The 17,538-nt window shown below is 39.3% G+C and overlaps 1 non-coding gene across 1 annotated transcript; it reads left to right on the top strand.

Moving 5' to 3' along the window:
• The first annotated feature begins 14,787 nt into the window (after positions 1 to 14,787).
• On the top strand, positions 14,788 to 14,894 carry LOC136327976 (U6 spliceosomal RNA). Its single transcript, XR_010730023.1, has one exon. It is a non-coding gene; the product is annotated as a U6 spliceosomal RNA (small nuclear RNA).
• Positions 14,895 to 17,538: the final 2,644 nt, after the last annotated feature.

Raw genomic sequence — 17,538 nt, 5'->3', positions numbered from 1 at the left:
CCAGGGCCTATTTGTCCCTCTTCACTCCCTTCCTCCCAATCCTCCCCCGGTAATCACTTCACTTTTCTCTCAGTTGGTCACTTTTAATCTCTTCTTTGATTTATCCTTTCAGAAGCTGAGGAAATTCAGCTTTTCCATGGTCTCCTTTTATTTCTCTAAGTTATAAGAACCAGGTTGAGATGGATAAAACCATGATCATACTGTCTCATATAATCACCAGCTATTGGTTCAGCAAAATCAAGAGATCAATTAGCTTGATAAAATTGCCTAGAAAATCTGAGAGTCACCATAGAGCTCACGTTTGGTCACACACCATTTACAGATTCTTACATGTAAGAGCTTATTTAATTTTTAAGTAGCCTTAACAGTGAGATCCTAATATTTTCTGTTATCATTTTACACATGATGGAAAAAGTGGTATGAATCCAAGGTCATAAAGTGTGGAAGGAGAGGAGACAGGACCAGAACCCAGACTGGAGTCCTGTCTATATAAAGGTACAAGAGGGATTTTTGTTGTTGTCATTGTGTTGTTTTTAAGATGGTCAAGAAATACGTGTTATGAGAATCATACTCATGACCAAAGGCATCTCAGGTTAATGACATACTCAACATAATACAGAACAATAAAAATGAAATCTGTGTTTTAAGAAGGTGAAATATTTTGATTTTTCATGCACAGTTTTAGTGACATACATTCACACAGTCAGTGAAGAAAGTTGGGGACATTGGATACCCAAGTATTGGAACCCTTTTGAGACTATAGAAAAGATCCAAAAACAGGAGAATAGTCAGTGGCAACTATTGCTGAGAGTCACAAATAAATGTGGATGCAGCAAAGCTCACTGTACCTGGTGACATGAGCATCATTCATAACCCGGAGAAAAGATTTCAGTTGGAGCGGTGAAAAGAGAAGCATAGTCAGAGTAAGCTAAAAATGATGAAAAGGGAAAGAACTCGAGGCACTTGGGCAGATATCTGTTTTGAGAGCTTGGTATCTAAGTGGAAGCAGAAAATTGGGGCTATTGGCAAGTTGGGAGGTTCAGGAAAGTATTTTAAGATGAGAAACACTAAAGTCTAGTTCTTACTTTCAACTGTAAGTGACCCTTGGAGAATAATGAGAAGGAAAGTTTATATATAAATTTGTTTTTGGTGTTTTTTTTTTGGTGACCCTGAGAAATGTGGGTCTAGTATGTACGCAACTGGGTAATATTTTGATGCAACAACTTATTTTTTTAAAAATGTCTCTCTCCCTGGCCGGCTAGCTCAGCAGTAGAGCATTGGCCCAATGTGTGGATGTTCTGGGTTTGATTCTCGGCCAGGGCACACAGGAGAAGTGCCTATCTGCTTCTCCACCCCTCCCCCTCTCCTTTCTCTCTGTCTCTTTCTTCCCCTCCTTCAGCCAAGGCTCCACTGGAGCAAAGTTGGCCTGGGCGCTGAGGATGGCTCTATGGCCTCTGCCTCAGGTCCTAGAATGGCTTCGGTTGCAACAGAGTCACACCCTAGATGGGCAGAGCATTGCCCCCTGGTGGGCATGCCACATGGATCCAGGTTGGGCACATGCGGGAATCTGTCTCACTGCCTCCCAGCTTCTAACTTCAGAAAAATACAAAAAACAAAACAAAACAAAAAAAACCCAGAAAACAAAACAAAAAACCACCAAAAAATGTCTCTCTTTTCTTACCCCTAAGTCAAGCACATAACCTGCTCTGTGACCATGTGTCAGGAGAGAGATGGAAAGTAGAAAAAGTCTGTGGAACAAACCATCAAACCCCAGATATTTCTCCATGCTACTCATGTACCAGTAGCAAGTGTTACAGAAGTACTGATTGAATGATTTTTACTTTCACCCTAATACTTATCACAGTTCTGTTTTATACCATCTAACCTGCTCATTGTCTTTTTATTCTCCTGCCAGAGTGGAAAGTCCATGAAAAAGCGGTACTGGCACATTGTGGGCACTCAGCAGGTACCTCACAAATGAATGAGTGGATGGCTGAACCAGTGACAGCACCTTGCTCAGGGTAGTGAGAAGATTCAGGACATAAACAAACTCATTTGGCTCGAAAGATAAAAGAAAAGTTATTTCCAATGCTAATGCTATTACTAGGGCAAGGATGGCAATAGAGGAACAGAAAACAGCTTTCTGAGACCTGAGCTTGAAAGGAACCTGAGCCATAGTTACCAAAACAGAGGACACCTGTGAGTCACTTCTAGGGCCAGGAAGATGCACTGCAAACAAGCTTTCTAGACACCTTCGTCCGCAGGAGGGCAGAGCTGCACTGGAGCCCACAGACAGGGGCAGCAGGGCAGTCAGCGGGGAACTGAAGACCCAGGAGACCCTGCACCAGTCATGGGCATGAAGGGCGCAGAGCGTCCTGCAGAAGGACTGATGGATGTTGCGCAGCCTGGTGAGAGGTGGACTTGAAATATTAATTTACTCTTGAGTTACTTATTAAAATGGAGTTTTATTTATTGCAGAGCTGGTTTTGTGGACTGAGATTTACACCCACCTGCAGCAAATTGCTAGTTATTTCTATTGAGGTCAGTGACTCAGAAGAAACCAGATGTTGGCATTGGGAAAAAGCATTTGGCCAAGCATTGGTAGTGCTTATAACAGTGTAGTCAGACCCGAGGAAGTGTCCTTGCATTTGTGAGGAGTGATGAGGCTCAGACAGGTGCCCGAGGAGGGGCCATGAGAGCAGAAGCCAAATATAACAGTATATTGTTAATGCTTTTAATAGAATTTGAAGAGACAAAAGCATGCACATATGGGTGACCCTGAAAATGGAAAAAAGTAAGAGTGTATTCAGAACTGCAAATCTCCTTCCACATCATCCTCTCGGTAACGGCTGCTTCTTATGCACCCAGGCGTCCTATGCAAGCACATGTGCATGCACGTGCATACACACACGTATAATGTGTAGAGAATTCCAAAGTATCTCTATAATACTTCCTGGACACAATAAAGATAATAATTATAGGATTAATGAGAATTCTGTATACTAGCAATGAACAATTGGAATTTGAAATAAAAATACCACTAAATAGAGTACAAAAAATGAAATATTTACTCTTACGTAACTGAGTCTATAGCATATAAATTGTGCCCAGTAGGTTTATTTTTGGTACTTATTGGAGAAAAGACACTATGGAACATTTTTTGGATCAGTGACTTTCATGACGTAACACTGTCTTCAAAGAGCCTCCAGGCTAATGGCGAAGGAGAGAGCCTCATCTTTACTGATGCTATGCAATCCAAAATTTAAAACATATATAATGTGACTGTAAATTCTCTAATATGGTATTTTGTCATCTATTTTCCTACATCTCAGATAATATCTTATGCATATCATCTCTTAATATGCGAAGTTATCCAAAATAAGTTTCCAACATGTCCTTTTTTTAATGCTGTATCTTCATTATGTCAAAATAAAGTATCTTTTTCCCCTCCACTATCTCCAGAACAAAAAGCATATATTCCTTGAAAATACAAGAATTCCTTAGGTTCCCACTCTCCCTGACTTCTGGATCCGGTCCCACTGAGAAAATTTATCTGGACCATCCCAAAGGAGAATGCAATGGCAGTAGTTGTTTGGAGGTAAAGAGACAGAACCAGCCCAATGTGGAGTGAGAGGGTAGGCTTCCTAAGACCAGAAAGTTTGGACCTCGACATCCAATGGAAAGCCACTGGGTGGAAGGTTAGTGTGAGGTGACTAAGGAAGGTTAAATGCTTTGACATCACCAACAAGGAGTGTGCAAAAATGTCCCTGGTGCTCCAGTTTGAAACAGAGTAAGTGGAAGTCTTGCTTAATGTACCTTGTTGGAAATATATCATGTGGGCTCAATATCAGTGATTAAAATGCATACTCAATAGCTGAGAGACCATCAAGTGCACTGCCTTGTGAGGACATCTCTTTCCTCCAGCCTCCAATGATGGTTGATGTTAGGTGCCACGAATGTTTGTCAAGAGAGTACACAAAGCCACATTTTACCTGATTAACAGGGCAAAAGCAATGAGCTCGTCCTTGCATTTCATGTTGGGGTAGTGTAAGGGATTCATAAGTGTTAGTTAGATTTGTACTTCCTAAATGTTATCTATATGAATACACATTAGCAAGTTATTTATATAAAATATTCAAGCCCACTGGAGGCAGGGGAGATGGGTTAGATGAGGTGGTTCTGATGTGCAAAATAGAATGGATTCTGACTACTCTAGTCAGAAGGGCTGTTTCAAATCCACTATAATTTGTATTCTGATTTGGGGTAATTTAGTTGTTTTTTGTGAGTTTTAGTTTTTATACTGCCAAAAAGAAAAAAATCTAACAAATATATTACAACATGGAGGAACACAGAGCACTGAAAGGTATGCTTTTACAGTTGATTCCACTTATTATGATTGTGACTCTTTGAAATATGAAGTAATAAACCATACTTTTATAAAGCAATTCCTGTCTTGAATTTAAAAAAAAACCAGAATAGAGTTCTAGGGCATCTGGAAGGAGAAAGTTTTGATTTTTGCATTTGCTTGTGCCTGTTCCTTCGCAGGTACACTGTGGAAGAGAGACTTTCCAGCCACTTCCATGGGGACCACAGGCGATGCGATGCAGAGGCACTCACCCAATGCGTGAGCTTCCGTTGGCGCCGCCACACATGACTTGTAAAAGAACACGGCATATCCCTTTTCTGATATTTTAGGATTCCTCTGGGGGTGGATATCTGTGATGTGGCGTGGGGAAGAAACTCTGTTAAAGGGTGGAGGTATTATGAAGCCTCAATGCCAACTCCTGAGAGAGCTCACAGACCGCAGAGTTCAGCTGCACAGAAAGCAGAGGCCTGGGGAGCTGGGGGGGGGGATTTCTGCTGTGGACGGGACGAGTTAGAGTGCATGTGTCATATCACTGTATGGAGTCTCTTTTATAAACCTATATAATTATCTATCCGATTAATATTTTAAGCTCTCAGTTGTGTGTCAGACACTGTTCCAAATGAGATACTAGCATCATCAGATCTCTTGGGGATACAGCTTTCTAGTTGGTTGGAAGGACCATAGACAATCAACTATTACATAAGTGCTAATAAGAGAGAACAAACTCTACTGGGATAATGTGAAGTATAGGTTTGTCTTCATTGCATTGGGAGATCAGGAGAGTTGCTCTAACAAGAGCCATGAAAGCTGAGAACAGGTGAGTAAAACCTGGAGGAGAGCAAAGCACTTTGGGAAGAGGGAGGAAGAAAGAGAAGGGCCGATGGCTTGCTCTGTCCAGGGAGACTGAGAAGGGCGCATTGGCTTGATGGAAAAGTCAGGAGGGGCAGCCTTCCAGGTTCATTCGGTTTGCTCCTTTGTGGTGGGGCATAGAGGAAAGGAGGTGAGCGAAGGTCCAGCAAACAGGGGCGGTGAAGGCCACAGCCTTTCCCTGGCCAGCCTCAACATGGGGCAGCTGAAAGGCAGAGCTTCCTCTCTCAGGACCACCTGCTCTCACTGAACACAGGTCCACGGTGGCATAACTGTGTGCCGCTCCTCTCTGCTGGGTCTGCCTAGCTCCCTGAGGCCGCTATTCAAAAGAGGAAAAATATAGAATTTTGTTGAGGAATGGGCCACATAACATGGTAAGACGACCACGTTTTTGCATACAGGGAGGGGCAAAGGTAGTTTTACTGTTGTTCCTCTGGCAAACAGTACAATAATTAATAATTGATAATACAAGCAAACACTGTGTTTTGTGTATTCACAACTGTAAACCTACATTTGCCCCAGCCTGTGTTATCACATCCACGGTCATCCGGTAAGGTTTATCGCACTCGTATAGGAACCTGAACAGTGTCTGCGCTCTGTATAGTAGAACTTGGTGTCTGCAGTCCTTTCTGGAGGGAATGCAGTCTTTCTGGTTTTGCCATGTTGGCCTCTGACAGCCACACCAGTGTGAGTCTGCCGTGAGAAACTGAACCACGCTGAGTGGCATCCAGGTGCAGAGCCTTCAGGACTGAGGAGTGGGTCCTGGTCTGTGGCTCCTCCCCAAGGTAATGGCTCCCTGTCTATCCCATTATTGTTTTTCTTCAAATGGCAACAGGGCCCTTAATAAACCTGAAAAAAAAAAAACAACTGAGAAAAGAATTTAAAAGTTTATTTCCCCATCTGTTTTTGGCTACGTTTATCCAGAACACTTTATAAATCGACCTGCGTCCCCAGTCCCTCCCCCAAACATCCTGTTACATCTGCATACTGAACAGTGAGCACCACGTTCTGATCCACTTACCATCTTCACTGTCTGTTCAAACTGACATTTTGTTAGAAGACAATGAAACAAATGATTTTTCTCCCTCGGCACCATGGCTCATTATCTTACCAAAATGTCACGCAAGCTGACAGAGTGGTTGATCACTCCATCGGAAGCGTCACAATAAAAAAATAAAGAATAAAAAGGAAAAGAAACATCTTTTAGAAAACAAATATCATCAGTTTCACCCAGGATAACTTCTTATGAATTATCAGTAGGTTAGAATCAGAAGATGCTAGAACTGCAGATAGGTTTAGAAATCATTTGATGCTTCTTCATGGCATGATTAGGTAAACCGACAAAAGTAATTGGAGAGGGAGACGGAGGGGAGCCCCCGCTCCCCCGCCCCCGGAGGTAGTACGTGGTGGCCTGCAGATGAGACGATGTGTTTGCCAGGCTTTGTTTACAGTTCTGAAGCACAACGTGCCGACAGATAACTGCACAGATCCTGCCTGTGCGCCGCACTGAATTGTCGCGGGGAAATGCACGTGCCACCACACGCTCAGCTGCAGATCTCCAGACGCACTTTCTTTGGCCCGGCTCCATCTTGCTCACGCTCTCCAAACGTGAGTCTCTTTCATGGCACTAATGCCCACGTTCTAAAATGAATAGTGTTACCATTTGTGCATTCTTAAAAACTTTTATTTTAGTTTTGCCTTCTTATATGCTTTATAATGCTAACATGAAATATGTATTCTTTGGTCTAGCTTTGCTCACTCAGCCGTGGTTCATTGGTTTTTGTTGATGAATAGAATTTCATGGCCTGAGCATTTCACAGTTTATATTCTGATTTTTTTTTTAGTTGTGAATGGACATGAGGTGCTTGGAGTTTGGGAGCACTGTGGATGATACTGCAATGATTTTGTTTCGTTATGGCTTTGATGCACATGCTAAATTATATTTGTGTGTATATTCATGTTTTGGTACAAAACAGACCAATATCTAATGAAAGCAAATGTTGCATTGTCAGCCTGATCATTAGAGAAATTGAAATACAGGCAGTCCCTGAGTTACGAATGAGATAGGTTCTATAAGGTTTGTTCTTCAGTTGAATTTGTATGTAAGTCGGAACAGGTACATTTACCTATTCAATGCAACTTAGCTGTGTGCAGGGCTCCTGTCACAGAGCTATGGCTGCTCAGCTGCTGGGGCACCCGCTAGATGCACCATTGGAGCTGAGGACACAGCTCCCTACAGTCCCCAGTGAGTGACTCAGCAGAGTGTGTGCCCTTCGGTCTAGTTTCACCTGTGCAATGAGAAATTCTTCACTTCCAAGCTCACCAGCATGTAGGCCAGGACTCTCCTAGAGCTGCACTGTAGTCTGAGGCCCTCCCCACTGGGTCCTGCCTCCTTCTCCTCTTACAGGTGGCAGATCAGGTGGTCGAAGGCATTCCTGCCCACTCTTGCTCCCATGCCCTTGATCTACTCCTACACCCCTTCCTTGTCTTGCACTAGCTTGGGTTTGCCTCCTGGAGGACATACCCAACACAGATGGTGGTGTGTGAGCACTAAGTCAAGGAAAAGCCCATTGGGACTATATAGGGACAGCCTCATGCATTGCTCATAAGGTACTTCTTGTGACCTGTGGGGCTTCACTGCCCTTCCCACACATCTGCCCTGCATCCTGTGTTGTGAGGAAGAGGCTATTCGGTGCTGACTAAAAATGCTAGAGACCTGTGGTGGCACAATGGATAAAGCATCGACCTGGAATACTGAGGTTGCCAGTTCGAAACCTTGGGCTTGCCTGGTCAAGGCACATATGGGAGTTGATGCTTCCTGCTCCACTCCCTTCTCTCTCTCTCCCCACCCCCTTAAAATGAATAAAGTCTTAAAAAGATAAAAATTAAAGAAAAGATTCTCCCCTCATTTAAAAAAAATAATAAAATAAACAATAAATAAAAATGCTGGAAAAGTGTTCAGTTTTAAAGAGACCATGGTTCCAACTACATTATCTCATTCAAGTCAGTGTTGCAACCCAAGGAATGAGGCCAATTTGCAAACTCTCTCTTTTGCTCTGGTATAGTGTCGAGTTGAAAGACAAGAGGAAACTTATCATAACTCTCTTGACATCTGCTGCATGAATGAAGTGCAGACCCTTCTCCACGGCAGGCTGTGCTGTCACTCACTTCTTTCTGTTTAGAAAGTCCCTTCGGATATGAATGTGATCTGGCTGTCCAGGCAGCTGCAGCTGATCTTGGCAGGCAGCTCATGCCATCAGTTAATTCCTTGAAGGCTGTTCTTCAGACCGGTTGAAGACCCACCAGTGAATCGAGCAGAGGCTGCATTGGTTGGCATGTGGAGGCTCAGGCTTCAGGTTCTGTACAAGCCAAATTAGCACAGTTAAAACAGTGCGGTCCAATTTTGTGAGACCTGGTGGGTTAGCAAATAGCCATGCCCGAGCAGGTGTTGTTACTTAGATCTGCTCTCTGGGATGGTTCTGGTGATTCAGACCCGATTTCAGTGAAGCCCATTGCATCCTGGGCTTTTCCCCTCTCTATTGTTACAGCATCAAAACATGGGCCTCTCTCCTTAGATGTGTAACAGGCACCCCTCCCCTCATGCCTCTAGTGATTCATTACCGATGAGAGCTGCCCGTCCTCATGTCTGTCCTTCCTTTCTAATCATGGCATGCCTCTCCCTTCATTCCCTTTAATTGTCCAAATGGTGCAAAGTGATGCCTAGGATGAGATTCCATGATTTCTTTCACTCATTTAGGATGTATTGAGAACGAGGAAATCTGTGTTGGAAACTGTGATGGGTTTACAAACATGACCTGAATGGCTTCCTGGGAACATAAATAAAATTCTGTCCTTAGGATAGAAGATATTTACATAAACAAATAATACAAGAATATAATTTTTGTTGTTGTTGCTGTGATAGCACACAAATAAAGAAATATGGCCACTCCAAAGACAAAGTGACTTTGGCCTGGAGGAACTTGAGAAGGCTCTCAGGAAGATCTAAGGGTCCAGGCTGCCTGTTGTCCGGACCAGTCCTCTCCGGGTCTGCCTCCCTATCGATGTATTCAACACACACACCTCCTTCCACCTCACAAGTCACAGCTAACATCAAGACAGAGATGAGATCTGGAGCAATCCCACTTTGATAACACAGGACCTGGAACTTGAATCATGTCAGCCTGTCCCAGCTGGGCAAGTAAGCAAAAGCATTGTCAGGAGTGAAAACAGCATGTGCGATGATACAGAGGTATAGCAATTGTAAGTCATTGCATTTGTTATTAAGATTTGAATCTGATGACATTGTGATTTGATACTGGAAGAGTAGTCAAGTAACAGATGATAAAGTTTCATTATTCTGTTCATTATATGCTGAGCAAAAGAGTCCATCATCCTGTTTACTGTTTGGAAAACTCATGTCCTATATCTGAAATTTCTAAGATGTGTTGTAGAGACAGCTGATATTTATTTTTTAAAAGGACCACTGATATAAATTGATGACAACTCATTCACTAGAGTAGACAGTTGCAGTCAGAACATAGTCTGGAAAGAAATTGAAAATGTTTATTCTATTCTCTTGATTCTCAATCACACAAAGGAATTTCCTCCATTGGCTTGCCAAAGTATAAAATTCTACTGAGCAGAATCAATCTTTTATGACTATATTAATTCTATAAATATGCTCTCAATGTCTTCAGCCAGGCTAATGGGTCATTATTAGCTAATGACTTAGTAGATAAATCAAACATGTCTGAAGAAAAGCAACCAAGCCCTGAGAGTCAGGGAGTGCCAATGAAGAACAAAATAGAAACATTTGGACCATTTTTCAGTTGAAACAAGTGCTAGACTCAATTGCTCTTGTTTATGTTGAGAATCATAACTTCGCATTAAAAATGTCTTGTAATTCTGTTATTTAATAATAGCAGTCATGCCATTTTTCTTAAGTAGCGCCAGAATAACACTGCATTAAACCCAAGGATATGAATTATAATGCAAGCCCTTTAAGAGGAAAAGGGGAAAATGAAAACATGATTTGATATAATGCCATCTTGGTAGCTGTTCATGTTTTAGTTATTCAGTATACAAAAACTAGAAAGTTTCCAAATTCAGGGGAAAAAAACACCATGGATGAATTTGGGGACGGTTGCAGAAAACAGTGTTTATTCTAGCTAGTTTAAGTAAGAAAATGTTTATTATAGGAAAGCAAATGATTTAAATATTTGTTTGGGAGAGCTGGAGTAATAGACTTTAAATGAGTTATCAACCTGTCTTTGCATGGGAATCAACATTTAAATTATCCACATCCTGAATTCATACCCCCTGAGATGATAACTACCTCTCTGAGGGTGTCAGAATTACAGCTCTTCTGGTGCGGTGTCAGAATTGCAGCTCCTCTGGTGCGGGTGTCAGAATTACAGTTCCTCTGGTGTGGGTGTCAGAATTACAGCTCCTCTGGTGCGGGTGTCAGAATTACAGCTCCTCTGGTGTGGGTGTCAGAATTACAGCTCCTCTCAGTGATTATTATGTGCAGCCAGGGTTGAGAACTGCAGTTCATGGCTGAATATTTCTGATTCCAAGAATGATACTACAGAATCACGCCATCAAGGGAACTCACATTGTTTCTACAACAGGAAATCTGCTGGCCCTGTGATCCCACTGCTATTGCCTTGACCAGCACCATGACGTCCTAAATCTCTGTGCCTACAGCAAGTTCCAGCAGGCTCCACACCAGCACAACAGATTTCCTGTGCCTTCACATCTCCAAAAGAAAATGATACTAGAGTCCAATTATTGTCAACATAGGAACACACCTTCTGCCGCGCACACACACAGAAACAGAGACCAGATGCCTCCATGCCAAACTTATAGCAACAATAGCAAATCTGCAGAAGTGTGCTTCACTTTCCCTCCCAGACCTGGAAGAAATGCATCTTATTGATTAAACCTAAATCACTAGCTGCAAAGGAGCCTAGAACGTGTCATTTTAAACTTTCCATCCTCTGCAGTAGAAGAAGAAATAAGAGAAAGAGAATAAAATGGAGGGAGGAGCGTCAAAACTTTGTTAGAAGGTCCCTGAACTATCTGTGAAGCAGGTATCTGGGAGTATTATTTGAAAGTGAACTTAAATCAGTTGTAAATATATAATTCAAATTTTAGAGTACACGATTAAAATAAAATATATATAATTGATATACTAAGATAGGAAAGTGTAATCAAAATTGGGGTAGTAGGAAAAAGAGAGAGAGAAAAAGGAAAGAGCAATGAAGAGAAAACATTTCTAATTATGGAATACATATACCCAACTACATCAACAATTACTTCAGTGTGAATTGTCTAAATACAATAATTAAAACACAGAATATCACAAAATAGATAAAATAGAGTACCCCAAAATATGAGTATATTTAAACTAACCAGGGCCACCACTTCACGGATACAATTGACCTTTATAGAATACTTAATCCAACAATAGCAGAATACACAGTCTTCTCCAACTGGAAGAAATAGAGGAATATAAATCAGAAGAAAAGATATACTAAAAATTAGAGTAGAAATCATAAAATTGGAATATAAAAACAATAGAGAAAATTAATAAAACCTAAAGCTGATTCTTAGAAAAAATAATTAAAATTTGATGTCTTCAGTTAGGCGAAAAAGAAAAAAAAGAGTAGACACAAATCACTAATATTAGAAATCAAAGAAAGGTAATTACCATTGGTCTCATGGATATTAAAGAATATTATGACTATCTAAATGCTCATAATTTCTGTAATTTAGATGAAAATCCAATTCCTTGAAAAGACACAATGTACCTAAAGTCCCAGAAAAATAAGAAAGATAATCAGAATAACTCTATATCTATTCAAGAAAATGAATCAAAGTTAATAACATTACAGAAAAGAAAGCACCAGTTTCATATGATTTTACTGATGAAGTTCACCAAATATTTAAAGAAGAAATGATACCAATAATCTACAACATCTTTGATAAAATAGAAGTAGAAATAACTTTTTAACTCACTCTATGAGGCCAGCATTACCTTGATATCAAAACTAGACAGACATTCCAAAAAAAGGAAAACTATAGACCAACATCTTCTATGAATATAAATTCAAATTCATTAAGAATATTATTAAACTAAATTAAAAAACAGGTAAAAATGATTAATAATTATAACCAAGTGGGATTTATTCCAACTATGTAATATTAGGATGTTTTAATATCAATTAATGTAATCTATCACATCAATAAGATAAAGAAGAAAAATTATATAATGGTATCGATAGATGAGAAAAAAGCATTTCAGAAAACTCAGCACCTTTTTTTTTTTGTGTGTGTGTGTGTGTGTGTGTGTATTTTTCCAAAGTTAGAAGTGGGGAGGCAGTGAGACAGACTTCTGCATGTGCCTGACCAGGATCTACCCAGCATGCCCAATAGAGGGCAATGCTCTGCCCATCTGAGGTGTTGCTCTGCTTCAGCTGGAGCCATTCTAGCACCTGAGGGGGAGGCCATGGAGCCGTCCTCAGCGCCCGGGCCAGCTTTGCTCCAATGGAGCCTTGGCTGAGGGAGGGGAAGAGAGAAATAGAAAGGAAGGAGAGGGGTAAGGGGGAGAAGCAGATGGGCGCTTCTCCTGTGTGCCCTGGCCGGGAATCAAACCTGGGACTTCCACATGCTGGGCTGATGCTCTACTGCTAAGCCAACTGGCCAGGGCTTCAACACCATTCTTGATAAAGACTCAACAAACTAGGAATAAAGTTTCCTCAAAATGATAAATGTCAGCATAAAAACTCCTTCTAACATCATACTTATAGTAAAACAACAACAAAAAAGAAAACTAGTTAATTTTCTTAGGAATAAGGCAAGGATGTCCTCTTTCACCACTTCTATTTAACACTATATTGGAAGTCTGAGTCAATGCAATAGACAAGTAAAGAAAATAAAAGGTATACAGATTTGGAAGAAACAATTATGCAGTCTTTGTTTGCAAATGCTATGATGTTGATGTAGAAAAATCTTAAAGAATTGACAAAAAAGTACTTTTGGAACTAATAAGTTATTATAGCAGAATTATAAGATTATAACAGGACTGTTTTTCTATACACTAGCAATGAAAAATTGGAATTTGAAATTTAAAACACAATACCATTTATAATACACCAAAAAAGAAATATTTAGGTATAAATCTAACAAAATGTATGCAACATGTATGTAAAAAAAGGACAAGACCGCCTGACCAGGTGGTGGCACAGTAGATAGAGCGTCGGACTGGGATGTATAGGACCCAGGTTCAAGACCCCGAGGTCACCAGCTTGAGCGAGGGCTCATCCGGTTTGAGCAAAGCTCACCAGCTTGGACCCAAGATCTCTGGCTCAAGCAAGGGGTTACTCGGTCTGCTAAAGGCCCATGGTCAAGGCACGTATGAGAAAGCAATCAATGAACAACTAAGGTGTTGCAATGAAAAACTGAGATTGATGCTTCTCATCTCTCTCCGTTCCTGTCTGTCTGTCCCTATCTATCCCTCTCTCTGACTCTCTCTTTGTCTCTGTAAAAAAAAAAAAAAAAAAAAAAGGGACAAGACACTGATATAGAAAGAAGATCTAAGTAAATGGAAAGACTTTCCAAGCTCATGGTTAGAAAAAATTCAGTATTGTTAAGAAAGTTTTCTCCCACTTGATCTATAGATCTCAAGCATTCTAATAAAAATTGTGGCCACTTAATTTTCTAATGCCAACAAACTGATTCTAAAATTTATATTTAAAAGCCAGAAGAGACAGAATGTCCAACATAATATTGGAGAAGAACAATGTTGGAGGACCGACACTCCCAGACTTCACATAGTGTAAAGATGTAGTAGTCATGAAATTGCAGTTTTGGTGAATTAAGAAACAAATACATAAATGGAATCAAATAGAGATTCCAGAACTAGAACTACACATGAATAACTGACTGATCTTTGACAAAGGAGCACAGGCAATGCAATGAAGAAAGAGCAGACTTCACACTACATAGGGCTGAAGCAAGTGCACATTCACAAACAACAACAAAATAGAATCTAGTCACTGACCATATACTATTATCACACACACACACACACACACACACACACACACTCACTTCAGAATAGATAGCAGACCTAAATGTAAAATGTAGAAATGTTAATCTTCTAGAGGATAATGTAGTTTAAAATATTGGTAGCTTTATGTTTGGTGATTAGTTTTATATAAAACCCCAAAAACATAATCCATGAAAAAAATTGATAAGTGGGACTTTATTCAAATTTAAAACATCTGATATGGTAAAGCAATTGTTAACAGACTAAAAAGACAATCCTTAGACTTGGAAAGAATGCTTGCAAAACACATAACTGATAAAGGACTTGTATCTAAAATATACACAGAACACTTAAAATTTAGCAATAAGAGAAAAAAAAATTCAAAGGCACCTGAAACCTATATAGTTATGTTAATTAATATCACCTTAAATTTCATTTCAAAAGGAAATAAAAAACAAAAAAAATTAAAGTTAAATAAAATTTTAAGGAATATCAGAGCACAGTGCTTATTTCAGCAGCACGTATAATAAGGTGCGAATGACACAGAGGAGATTAGCATGGCCCCTGCACAAAAATAACAGACACATTTGTGCAGCTTTCTATATTTTTTAGTGATAGATTGGCTGCATGGATAAAACAGTTGAAAAATCATTTTTATTATATATGACAAAATACCAGGAAGATAAAATAATTGTAAGCATATATGTACCAAATATCAAAGCTATAATATATGTAAATTAAACATTGATAAAAACTGAAGAAACAAATGAGCAGTTCTAAAATAATGGTAGAGGACTTCAATACCCAACTTTTAATACATCAGAACAACCAGGAAAAAATATCATTAAGGAAATATGGACTTGAAAAGCAGCACAACAGATCAATTGGACTAACAGATACAAACAGAATGCAACACAACAAAAATAGAATACACATTTTTCTCATGTACGTATGAAACATTAGACCATGTTTCAGGTCATGAAATAAGTCTTAATAAATTTTAAAAGATTAAAATTAGACAAAGCATCTTTTCTGATCATAATGGGAAAGAAGAAATCAATAGCAAAAAACAACAACAAGATAATGCAGGAGTATATGGTAATTAACCAACATATTCTTAAATGTACAATGGTTCAAAGAAGAGATCACAGTGGAAATTAGAAAAATCTTGGGACAAATGTAAACAAAAACATAACAAAATATATGAGCCACAGTGAAAGCAGCACTAAGAGGGAAGTTTATAGCTCTAAACACTTGTATTTAAAAAAAGAAGAATCTTCAAATTAACAACCTAATTTGTGCCTTAAGAAACAAGAAAAAACAAACTAAGGCTAGAAAAAGAAGAGGAATAATAAAGATTAGTGCAGAGATAAGTAGGAGAATGAGTAGAAAAACAATGAAACCAGGAGATGTGAAAAGATCAACATTGACTAACCTTTATATAAATTAACTAAGAAAATAAAAATAGACTCAAATAACTAAAATAAGTGAAAAGAGAAACATTACAACAGATTTTACAGAAATTAAAAGGATATAAGAGAACACAATGAACAATGATACACCAACAAATTCTATAACCTATACAAAGTGAATAAATTTCTAAAGACACATACTATACTGAAACTAAAGCACAAATAAATAGGAACTCTGAACAAATCCAAAAGGAGTAAGAGGATTAAACCAGTATCAAAAACGTTGCAGAAAAATAATGCTAGGACTATATAGCTTCACTAGAGAATTCTCCCAAACATTTAAAGAATTAACACCAATCATTTTCAAACTTTTTTAGAGAGTTAAGAGGAGGAAACATTTTCAGATTCATTCTTTGTATCCATTAATATTCTGATACCATAGTCCGAAAAAGGTATTTTAAGAAATGAAAATTACAGACCAATATTTTTGATCCATATTAATACAGAAAATTGTGAACAAAATTCTAGCAAACAGAATCCAATGGCACATTAAGCAGATTATACACTATGACCAGCTGGGATTAATTGTTGGAATGAAAGGATGGTTTGGCAAATGAAAATCAATCAATATAATACATATTATTAGCATCAGTAATTATAAGGGAAATGCACATTGAAATCACAATAAGGTTTTACTTTACATCTAGTACAATGGCAACATGTGGGAAAAGAAACTAGTGATGGTGAGGATTAAAGAGAAATTGGAACTCTTGTGTGCTGCTGGTGAATATGTTAAAATGGTGCAGCCACTATGAAAAACAGTATGGTGGGTCTTCAAAAATTTAAAAATAAAATTACTATATAATCCAGCACTCCTACTTTTGGAAATAGCTCCAAGAAATTGAAAGCAGGGTCCCAAAGCAATATTTGTTGTCATGCTCATAGCAGGATTATTCATGATAGCCAAGAAATGGAAGCAGAGACCTGCAACGAGCAAAGTTGTACCAACTTGTCAGTGTTTGCCCTAACTGTGGTACATATTGTTTGATTTTTGATTTGTGTTCCAAATCTAAAGGAGGTGTCCCTAAAACAGAAACTTGGGAGGGTCTCCCATAAACTATTCCAAAAGGGAATACTGACAAGTTGTATAATGAAAGTAAATCTTTCTGATTTGAGGGGTTGGTGCTTCTTCGGCAGAAGGATTAATAGACGAAGGCCTCTCTGAACGATGCCAGTGAGTCAGAGACTTGAAGTACACATCTGTCCTCTGGTGGCCATAGGGAACTCCCCGTGACATTGGCAGTTGGTTGAAGGGGAGCTGGCAGTCTCATAGGGCACTTTGCTGGCAATTCAGGACCACTAAGAGGCAGGTTCTGTATACACAGCATTGTCTTTGTCAGAGGAGCTAGATGTTGGCTTCAACAGAGATGCATTTTTCTAAAACTTACCACTGCATTAAGCAACTATGTATGCCTACTCAGGTGTGGCTGGAATTGGTGAATGGGCATAGTGAATGCAGCTGTTCAAATCTAAAAAAAGATGAAACTGCTTTTGTTCCATCACAATTGTACCTATGTGTCTCATTGGCATAAAGTAGACATCACGAACAGTTCTCAGATTGCTTCTGTGGGAGGCAGTGGGGATGGTGCTTGTATTCTGCGTGGGATAAAGGACAGCCCCAGTTCACCCACCAGGAATGCTTGGTTTGGAAAAATAAAGCAATTACAATTTTCCCAGAATGTGAATAACAAACCTGAATATGTGTTCCTTCCTGTCCTAGTTTTTTTCAATCCCCATTTTCTTCTGTTAAAAAAAACAAATAAAAAAGAAAGAAAAAAAAT

This window comes from Saccopteryx bilineata, chromosome 2 (genome assembly GCF_036850765.1).
Source record: "Saccopteryx bilineata isolate mSacBil1 chromosome 2, mSacBil1_pri_phased_curated, whole genome shotgun sequence".
Taxonomy (NCBI): Eukaryota; Metazoa; Chordata; class Mammalia; order Chiroptera; family Emballonuridae; genus Saccopteryx; species Saccopteryx bilineata.
This window is presented reverse-complemented; position numbering and strand designations above follow the sequence as displayed.